This window comes from Elaeis guineensis, chromosome 4 (assembly GCF_000442705.2).
Source record: "Elaeis guineensis isolate ETL-2024a chromosome 4, EG11, whole genome shotgun sequence".
In the NCBI taxonomy this organism is placed as follows: Eukaryota; Viridiplantae; Streptophyta; class Magnoliopsida; order Arecales; family Arecaceae; genus Elaeis; species Elaeis guineensis.
This window is the reverse complement of record NC_025996.2, coordinates 39,798,571-39,810,195: the sequence shown is the minus strand read 5'-3', so window position 1 is coordinate 39,810,195 and position 11,625 is coordinate 39,798,571. Positions and strand designations below refer to the sequence as shown.

Sequence of the window (11,625 nt, the reverse complement as noted above, 5' to 3'; positions counted from 1 at the left end):
AAAATTTGAATTGATTAATGAAGTCAAATATTATAATTTCATGAAAATAAAAAGAAAGAGAAATATAGTTTGGACTAGCCTTGTCATGTGGAATAGCCTGCCAGGAGCTTATGTCTGGGATAGCCCCCACAGGCCTATGTGTGGAAGAATATGATCCGAGAAAGATCATGAAGAATCTGATCCGAGAAAAATCATGAATAATTTGATCCGAGAAAGATCATGGCCACTTTGATCCGAGAAAGATCATGAATATTTCGATTCGAGAAAGATCACAGAAATCGATCCGAATAAAAGATCGTCGCATGATCCTGGTAGTCCAAAGCCAAAGCCAAAAAGAAAAGGATTAAAGATGATGTGATAATAGAAGAAAATAGAAAGATAAGACATAAAACAATCGTTGAATAAAATTGTTTCACTTATTAACATATGATAATGCATCTCTTTTGATAAAACAGATAATCTATAAATGTTTGCAGTATTCTGGACAGTGAACATCGATTTTTATATGTTATTGCTTATCTTTATTTTCAGATTATATTATTATATTAGTGTGATATGAAAATTCTTACTGGACTGTAAAGCTCACACCCCTTCATCTTTTTTTTCTTCTCAGAGTTACAAGATGTCCATGGTTGGCTATGGTATAGATTTGTGAGTGAGCGGATGCATAGATAGAGTACCGTTGATATCTGATCAGAGGATTGAAGAAATGTTAATTGTAATTATGCAAGTTTTATGAATTATTATTGAAATTAAATATTATGGTTGATAAGGTTGTAATGATTTAATTTGGCCTTGCATATTCTTTAGGGCTTGCTCTAAGGAGTGTGTAGCCATCACATATCCGAACCGGATGTTGGATTCGGGGCGTGCCCATAAAGCTTCTTCTTTGAGTGGGTTTTTTGCTCTATTTCTTTGGTGCTTTGCTGTTCACAACTTCCTCCCTGTTTCTCCTGTACGAAGTCTATTGCTGAATATTTGTATCCGACTCTAAGCAAAGCTTGTTGCTCTATTAAATAGTCTTAGTAGATTCTGATCTTTTATTTTAATAAAACGGGGGTAGCTCTGCTACCTCCTGTTCACATCAAAAAAAGAAAAAAAAAAAAAACTTCTGTCGGCAGCTTAAAGCAATGTTTTTAGTCTGATTCTGAATTCAGGGTTGACACATGTACTTTTTATGGCTTCTTCAAGAATCACATTGCCCTAACTACTTTCTAAAAGATTTTTTTTTTTTTTTGGAAAAAAACCTCATCTACTTGTATCTGCTCCCACTTTGAGAGCATAGTTTTTTTTTTTTTTTTTTTCCTAGATGTTGGACAGCCAGCAATGTGTGCCGTGTATGTTAAGGTACACGCATGTCCATGGACCGCTTTATTTGACGACTGACCACCTTCTAATGGGAGTCATCGAGTGCTGTATAGCACTTTGTGGTGTGGCCCGCGCATGAAAGAAGATCCATACAACATTGGTGAACCGTTCTTCCGCGACCGAGTTTTTCAGTCCACTAATCGGCGAGTCATAATTTACCTGACCTAGGATCACTTAAAGAATCCCATTCCAGTCTCGCTCCAAACTCACTTCCCTCAACAAGCTATGCTCCCTTTGTTCCTTCGCATAGTGAGAACTCATGGCTTCAACCAATAAATTAATTCCTCATGTTTATGTCATCTGGATTGCGTTCCTCCTTTTCTTTGGATCCGTGCAACCATGCCTCTGTTTCAGCGGAAATAGTTCCAGGTCAGGAAGCTGCATAGAGAAGGAAAGGAAGGCTCTTCTAAGCATACAGAAGGGCATCTATGGTGCCCACGAATGGCTCTCTTGGAATGGAAAAGACTGCTGCAGATGGAGAGGAGTTGGATGCGACGCCACGACCGGACATGTCGTAAAGCTTGGCCTCCACTACCCTTACCCATATGATGTTGAAGATCCCTGTGGTGAACGTCGTCCTAATAAAAGTGAGGTAAGTCCTTCACTACTTGACTTGAGACATTTGAATCACCTGGATTTGAGCATGAACTATTTTGGTGGAGATCCGATCCCCAACTTCATTGGATCTTTTGCCAACTTGGAGTATCTAAACCTCTCTAATTCTGGGTTTGGTGGAACAATCCCTCACCAACTTGGGAACCTCTCAAACTTACTCTATCTTGATCTCACTTCAAACCTGTAACACCCCGACCCAAAAAGCCCAAAGCCTTACAAAAAAAAAAAAAAAAAGAATGAAGAAGACTCCCGCTGGGAGTCTTCTTCCACCCAAATCACCGGTGGAGAGGTTGAATCCGAGGCGGATTCGACCTCCCCTACACCCTATAAAACCCCCTCTCCTTCCCTCTAAGGTTGGTCACGACGAGCACCAAATTTTTCTTTTATTTTTCTCGAATTTTTCCGTTGAAGCCGCGGATGTCCTCATCGTGTTCATCTCAAATACTCGCCGGAGACCTCACCGGAGTCGGAGGTAAGCCCTTCTCCTCTTTCCTCTCTTCCTTCCCATCTTTTCCACGGCTTCGTGCACCCTCGCTGGCCGTCAGGATCGCCGGAAAATTCATGAATAAAATGACCCTGTTTTTGCTCTGTTTCGGCCGAACTCTTCCCTCTCTTTTCCGGCCACCGGCGCCACCGGTTGCGGCGTCCCATTCCCGAGACCGAACCCCCATCTCCCTCTCTTCCTTCCCTGAAAATTTCGACCGCCGGCGATCGGCCAATGGCCGGAAATCACGAAGAAAGGGGACGGATCCCCTGTTTTCTGATTTTTTTTCTTTGTTTTTGCCGCCGTCCTCCTCTTCGCCGCCGGCCGAACCCCATCGTCGGCCGTTGTCGGATCTCCGGCCAAGCCACCGGAGCCCGAGCCATCGAGGGGGGGACCTCACGGTCCTCCCCTGTTTCAGCCAAGGGTGGCCGCGGGAAGAAAAGAAGAAGGAAGAAGAAGAAAAGAAAAGAAAAGAAAAAGGAAAAAGAAAAAAGAAAAGAAAAAAAAAAAGAAAAGAAAAAAAAAGGAAAAAGAGAAAAAAAAATAAAAATAAAATAAAATAAAAAAAGAAGAAGAAGAGAGAAAAATTTTCTCTCCCCTCTCTCTACCTTCTCTCTCTACATTTTCTCTCTCTAGATTCTCTCTCTAGACTTTTCTCTCTCTTTACGGATTTTGTCTCTCTAGGATCTTTTCTTTCTCTCTGATTGCATCATGAATCCTAGAATAAACTTGAAGATGAAAATAAGATGATCTGAGGTTGCTCCGAAATTCGTGCGGTAGATCTGATCCCAGTCCGATCCTATTCGAAATTTGTAACACTTGATTCATATTGAGTCACCCTGATAGGACCTTTGATGATCTCGATCATGATTGCCTCATCGAAAAAAATATGAAGATTCTCTCTTCACTTTCTCTCTCTACTTTTTTTCTCTAGAATTTTCTCTCTCTTCATGGATTTTCTCTCTCTAAAAGTCTTATGGATCAGTGGAGGATCCAGATACTTAGGTAAATCCTAATTTTGGTTAATCCTAAGAGAGATCCTAGATTTGTGTTATCAGGTCGATTATCGGTAATTTTCTCCATGTATGTGATCTTTATATTGATCAGGGTTATGAAGAGATGATTGTCTGCATATGATATCGAGTGGAATATCTTGTTAGAGAAATTCATAAATCAAAGAAGAACATTAATTTCTGTGTTTGGATCAGTCACCGGTAAAGGTAAGAATCCCTGTACATGATCACTATTATATATGCTATTTTACTGTTGGTCTTGCATTATTGGTTTTGCGTTATCGGATTTGAGATCGATGAATTTATTATACCTGAGATACTGTTATTTGATTTTGAGCATGAGTATGTTATGTCAATATATATGTATCAGAGATTGATGGCATGATTATATGGATATGACATATCTGAATTGATCATAATGCAAGACAGAATTGATTGATGAAATCAACACATAATGATTAAATGAAAAGAAAGAGATATATGGTATGGACTAGCCTTGTCATGTGGAACAGCCGGCCAGGAGCTTATGCCTGGGACAGCCCACCAGGAGCTTATGCCTGGGACAGCCCCCACTGGCTTACAGGTGGATCAGCCGGCCAGGAGCTCATGCCTGGGACAGCCCGCCAGAAGCTTATGCCTGGGACAGCCTCTCACGGGCTTTGGTACGTGGGACAGCCGGCCAGGAGCTCATCCTGGGACAGTCTTGAAAGACTTTTTAAAGTGGATTCGATCCGGATGATGACTGAGGTATAGACTTGGATAGTCCAGAGCCAAAAAGAAAATGTTAAAAGTCATGTGATTATGAAAAGAGAAATGAGAGATAAGGCATGAAACAATTGTTGAACAAAAGTGTTTCACCTGTTAACATATGATGATGCATCTATTTTGACAAGACAACAAATTTATGAATGTTTGCATTATTCTGGACATTGAATATGAGATTTTATATTTTATTGCTATTCTTTATTTTCAGACTATATTACTATATCAGTGTGATATGGGAATTCTTACTGGGCTGTAAAGCTCACACCCCTTCATCTTTCTTTTTTCTTCTCAGAGTTACAGGATGACTTAGATTGGCTATGGCTTGGATTTACGGGTGAGCAGAAGGATAAATAGAGTGTCATAGTATCTGATCAGAGAACTGAAGAAATTTAATTTGTACCTATATAAGATTTTATGAATTATATTTGAAATTAATTGTTATGGATGTTAAGGTTGTAATATTTAATTTGGCCTTGCATATTCTTTAGGGCTTGCTCTAAGGAGTGTGCGGCCATCACGTATCCGATCCGGGTGTTGGGTTCGGGGCGTGACAAAACCCTCTGTACCCTTTGGATGTTGATGACCTTGGCTGGTTAGCTCAGATCCGTTCCTTGCAGCATCTTGACATGACTAATGTCGACCTCTCAAAAGCATCAAATTGGATTCATGTGATCAATATTCTGCCTTCTCTTTCCATCCTGCATCTACGTTCGGCGGATCTTTCTATCCTTCCCTCTACGCTACCCCATGTTAATTTCACCTCTCTAACTACACTTGATCTCTTTGGGAACATCTTTGCATCAAGCATACCCGGTTGGCTGTTTAATGTTAGCAAACTTGAGCAACTCGATCTTGGGGGCAATAATTTTTATGGCAACATACCACTTGCCATCGGGAATCTCAAGAAGCTTCAGGTCTTAGATCTCTCAATGAACGGCTTCAGTGGAGACATCCCGGCAACAGTGTGGCATCTCAAGAGCTTGCGGTCGATAGATTTGTCTTTGAACAATATCGGTGGGGGTATGCCAGAAATAGTGGGGAATGTCAAAAGCTTGGAGTTCTTGGACTTCACTAGAAACAATATCAGTGGTGAAATACCAAAGACCATCGGGAGTCTTACAAAGTTGTGGTCATTACGATTGGGTGACAATCAAATTAGTGGAGAGATACCAGCAACCATAGGGAATCTCACTGAGTTGCACATAATAGATTTATCATACAATGTGATCAACGGGCAGATACCAGAGAGTCGGAAATCTTCATCACTTGGAAGAGTTATGTTTGGAAAACAACTCTTTAACTGGAGTGATACCTAGAACAATGGATAATCTCTGCAACTTGAGCTACTTTGATGCTTCTGAGAACAATATAGGTGGAGAGATTACAGGATTCATAGAAGGTTTGTCGAGATGCAGCGCTCACAGAATGCGAGCTATTGATTTGCACGACAACAATCTTAGTGGTCCTTTGCCCAGTCAGATAGGGGAACTCCAAAGTTTAGAATATCTTTGTCTTGGTTTTAATTCATTAAATGGTTCAATTCCTGCATCATTGGGGAAGTTATCTGCCCTATCTCGATTGGATCTCTCATCAAATTCCTGGTCGGGTGCACTGACTGAAGCCCACTTTGCCAACCTCAAAAGCTTATCAATTTTGGATATGTCGCATAACTTATTGACAGTAAATGTGAGTCAAGATTGGCTTCCTCCATTTAACGCAGTAGCAATCAACATGAGGTCTTGTCCACTGGGGCCCAGATTCCCTCCATGGCTCCGGAGCCAGACTCATTTGGCTGCACTAGACCTATCGAGTGCAGGCATCTCAGAAAATTTCCCTGCTTGGTTTTGGGACATAGGTCTGCCTAACATTATTCTTAATGTTTCTCATAATTATATGAAAGGAAAGCTACCTATTTCTATCAAAAAAAAAGATGAAGGCCAGATAGATGGCCTTTTCTTTGATTGGCCATTGACAAGTTACCTGCGTTCCGAAGGTGGAGTCAGTTACATGGAAGCATTCATGGATCTATCCAGCAATTTATTCTCTGGATCTATCCCCCAACCTTGGCAGGCAATCTCAGTGCTCTGCTTCTTGCACATAACAGGATCAGCGGCAGCATTCCATCAGCATTTTGTGAGGCAAATAATCTACAAGTTCTCAATCTTGCCGACAATGATTTATCGGGTGTTCTCCCAGACTGTTGGAACAATTCATTAAGAGTCATTGATTTCTCAGGTAACAAATTGTCTGGAGGCATTCCTAGCTCAATAGGATCTCTCAGTCAACTCAGCTCGCTGCATTTGGGAAACAATAACCTCTCCGGTAAAATTGCTTTGTCCTTACAACAGTGCAAACAGTTGATTACTCTTGACCTTGGCAATAATAAGTTGTCAGGTAGCATACCTGAATGGATTGGCGAGAGTCTCTCAACCTTGGAGGTTCTCCGTCTGCGATCAAATTTATTGGATGGTAATATTCCTATGCAACTATCACTCCTAACTTCTCTTCAAGTGTTGGACCTTGCTGGCAACAAGCTATCTGGAACTTTGCCGCCATCATTTAGTAATTTCAGAGCCATGATTGTGATTCCAAATGGGAGCAAACCTGTTCTTTCTGAAGTCGAGACCTCCTATTACACTGAGAATCTCCTGATAACCATGAAGAATTTAGAACTTACTTTCACTACTGTGCTCTCACTTGTGACAAGCTTAGACCTCTCAAACAACAATATTTCTGGAGAGGTTCCTGAAGAGTTTACAAAACTTCATGGGCTTCGTTCCTTGAACTTATCGGGTAATCATTTGACAGGAAGGATTCCGATAAATATTGGTGCCATGGGGCAGCTGGAGTCACTTGATCTGTCGATGAACAACCTATCAAGCACAATTCCTACAAGCATCTCAAATTTGAATTTTTTGAGCCACCTGAACTTGTCCCACAACAATCTGTCAGGAAGAATTCCATCTGGCACCCAACTTCAAACCTTTAATGACCCATCCATCTACATTGGCAATCAGTATCTTTGTGGACAGCCATTACTAGAAAAATGCCCTGACGATGATCCTGCAGGTGGTCCAACAGCTCATGGAAGAGAAGAAAAACTGGATGAAAATGAAAATGATTCAGAAATGATATGGTTTTATGTTAGCTTGAGTCCGGGATTTGTGGTTGGCTTCTGGGGTTTTCTTGGTGCAGTGATGCTCAAAAAGAGAACAAGGTATGCTTATATCCGATTCATTGACAGGCTATGTGATTGGATTTATATGGCTACAACAATATATTCTGCTAAGCCAAAGTCCAAGAGAAACCGAGGACGCATGTAAACAGTTGCAAAGTTGTAATGCTTCCTCCTCGTATGTGGTTCAGGTTGACTTGATGGTTCTGCGACACATCATGCATGAAAGATTAGTAGAAATATGAGATTATTAGAATAATAGAAATGCTTGGAAACCATTTAAATGGTTTAGTTACTAGGGACTTCAAAAGATTGACCTGCTGTAATTGAGTGAATTGCTTAAGCAAAATTCTCATAGAATCTCTATATTTGCTATATGCTGGAACTTTTCTTTTGATGCTTTTATCAATGTAAGTGATAGGCAGCATCCTCAATGTTTTGCTTAGAAAAAGTATTTGGATGCTTTATTCTAATCATCATTTTCAAATCATTTACGTGCAGCTTTCTCCATAATATGGCTGTTATGATATGGCAATTGGCAAATATAAACATAAAATTTTCTCACATATAAGGAAAAGGAATGCTACATCAATAAATAGGCTAATATGCATTTTAGTGCATATGCTTTTCATTTTATTATTATTATTATTCCACATTGATGCATGCCACCAATCCTCGAGGTGTATTGCAGTCGGCCTATCACTGAGATAAGCACACAAATGGAACCCATCTAATGCATCTCATGATTGGTGGTGTGCACTAGCATGGCCATATAGGCAGTGTATGCGATAATTTCTCGAGGAAGAGAGAACACAAATGAGCAATACTTGTATCTACGGATGCACATGGCATTGGTCACCTCAGGAACCCGGATGCATATGACATTGTCAGGATTGTATCACTTCTTGTTCCAATTTTAGAAATCTGATCTGTTTAGTTGAGGTTTGGATCAAAGGGATCATATAAGCATGAGTTGAGAAAGATGTTGTGATTATGTGTCTTAGATTTGCGTTGAACTTATTGTTTAAGTTGAGGAGAGAAGTGGGGAAAGAAGGAGAGGGATGATATGGAGCTTGAAAGGGGGTTTGGTATAAAGAATTATTAATTTTAGATATGCTTGATTAAAATAATGTAGACTGAGAATGAATATTGGATGATGAAGAATTGCCAAGATGTTAAAAACAACACTTTCTGATAATTTAGTAGTTGCTTCCCAACATTGAATTTCGGCGATGATCCATTTTGTGGAAGGGATGAGCTAACTACGGTGAAAGGATCGTGAAACCCAAACCAAGTTGAGATATTCTAGACAAGGTGTTGTTTAAGCATTGAGGTTTGGAGACACTCAGGCTTTTTTGTATCATCGAGTTCTTCTTGTTTGGTTTGAAATTTTAAGTTCTTTGAACTCTTTTGGTTGAAAGTAGCTGTCTTATTGTGGTTGGTGTTGCCTTGGAAAATACTGGTTTGGACGTTTCTTGGAAAAGACATATTCTAATTTTTATGTATTATTTGGGTTGGTTCTTAGCTTCATGGTTGAGATTAGTTTATACTTTCTCTTTTCATTATCTCAGTGAGTTGGATAGGATTTATGTAAGTAATATATATCTTTTGTTTATAGTTATGTGTTAGGATGTGTAGGGTCAGGGACTATAAGCGAAATCAAGAATAAATTTTTGAACCAACAAGGTAAAGTGGCAGTCACTCCTTGGGCCAGATGGATTTCCTATCAATTATAGATTTTTTTATTTACCTTTTCCAAAAATTTCTTGGATACTAACTTATAAACATCTTCAATGAACTCTTCTAGGCGAGAGCTTGACAGGGAAGGAGGTATCACCTGACTTAAGAACATCAAGGCCTTATCTTCATGTGCAGTCATTGAATATTTGGTGAAATTTCTGCTTGCAAGGATTGTAATGTTCATAATAATAGTAAAAAATTACATGACAAGCTTGTTCCTGAGCAAGAGTCTTCTCTAAAGCATTGGTTATCTATACAAGATAAAGTCCAAAATGCCTTTTCCAAGAATAGACATGCTATAGCAGGAGCACTGGCTGGCACATTGGCCGGCCTTTGTGTGCATCCTGTTGATACAGTTAAGACTATCAATCAGAATAAAATGGCATTGGTCAGAAATCATCTTATCTTGTTGTTAGGAGAATTATGTCTGAAAAAGGTAAAATTTGAGTGCACATGCTTGGGATGTTCATTGGTTGCTATTGCTCAAAGAAAGTAATGGGAACCCTTCTAAAAATGTGCTTAGAATTTGTTTAGGCATAATGGGACTCTACCGTGGAATTGCTAGCAATATTGCTTCTTCAGCACCAATATCTGCAATTTATACTTGCACATATGAATCAGTTAAGATAGCACTGCTGTCTCCCCTGCCAAAGGTGATTTTTGGTCCTTGCATCTATGAGATGACATTATTTGTTGCAGGTGCTTTTTTCTATTTGCCTTTGTTGGTCTCACGTAAGGGTCTTCCATATACAGGAATACCATTCTTTGGAACACTGCATTGCAGGTGGCTGTTCAAGTATGGCGACCTCTTCTGCATATATATGAGCTAGTTGGTTGGACAAGCATTGCACAGAAAAGATGCACATCCAAAAGATCATAGATGTACTATGCAAAATGTGGTTTTTTTAACATTAAGATTTATAACACATATTTGTTATTTGTACATCTCAAAAGTAAGACTCAGTTTGCAATTCTTGAATAAGTGTAAGAGTTTGGAGCTGGATCCAAGGTAGTGACAACTTAATTTGGGATCTCTCAGTCAACTCAGCTCGCTGCATTTGGGAAACAATAACCTCTCCGGTAAAATTCCTTTGTCCTTACAACAGTGCAAACAGTTGATTACTCTTGACCTTGGCAATAATAAGTTGTCAGGTAGCATACCTGAATGGACTGGCGAGAGTCTCTCAACCTTGGAGGTTCTCCGTCTGCGATCAAATTTATTGGATGGTAATATTTCTATGCAACTATCACCCCTAACTTCTCTTCAAGTGTTGGATCTCGCTGATAACAAGTTTTCTGGAACCTTGCCACCATCATTTGGTAATTTCAGTGCCATGACTATGATACCAAATGAGAGTGAGCCTGTTCTTCCTGAATATATGTCCTCCTATTACATCGAGAATCTTCTGATAACCATGAAAGGTTTAGAACTTACATTCACTACTGTGCTCTCACTTGTGACAAGCTTGGACCTCTCAGACAATAATATTTCTGGAGAGATTCCTAAAGAGTTTACAAACCTTCATGGGCTTGTTTCCTTGAATTTATCGGGGAATCATCTGACAGGAAGGATTCCAGAAAATATTGGTGCCATGGGGCAGTTGGAGTCACTTGATCTGTCGATGAACAACCTATCAAGCACAATTCCTACAAGCATCTCAAATTTGAATTTTTTGAGCCACCGGAACTTGTCCCACAACAATCTGTCAGGAAGAATTCCAACTGGCACCCAACTTCAAACCTTTAATGACCCATCCATCTACATTGGCAATCAGTATCTTTGTGGACAGCCATTACTAGAAAAATGTCCTGGCGATGAACCAGCAGGTGGTTCGACAGCTCATGGAAGAGAAGAAACACTGGATGAAAATGATTCAGAAATGATATGGTTTTATGTTAGCTTGAGTCCGGGATTTGTGGTTGGCTTCTGGGGTTTTCTTGGCGCGGTGATGCTCAAAAAGAGCACAAGGTATGCTTATATCCGATTCATTGACAGGCTATGTGATTGGATTTATGTGCCTACAACAATATATTCTGCTAAGCCAAAGTCCAAGAGAAACCGAGGATGCATGTAAGCATTTGCAAAGTTGTAATGGTTCCCCCATTTATGTGGTTCAGGTTGACTTGACGCTTGTGTGATGCATCATGCATAAAAGGTTAGTAGAAATATGGATTCATAGAATGAATAGAAATGCATGGAAACCATTTAAATGGTCTAGTTATTAAGGACTGCAAAAGATTGATGTGTTGTAACTGAGAATTGCTTAAGCAAAATTCTCCATAGAATCCTCTCTATATTTGCTGTATGCTGAAACTTTTCTTTCCAAGATTTTATCAACGGAAGTGATCGGTAGATCCTCACTATTTTCCTCAGAAAAAATATTTGGATCTTTTATTCTAATCATCATTTTCAAATAATTTATATGCAGCTTTCTTCATAATATGGCTGTTATGATATGGCAATT

The 11,625-nt window shown here is 39.7% G+C and overlaps 1 pseudogene; it reads left to right on the top strand.

Annotated features, from left to right (window-relative positions):
* Positions 1-1,627: 1,627 nt before the first annotated feature.
* On the top strand, positions 1,628-11,235 carry LOC109505429 (receptor-like protein EIX2; annotated as a pseudogene).
* Positions 11,236-11,625: the final 390 nt, after the last annotated feature.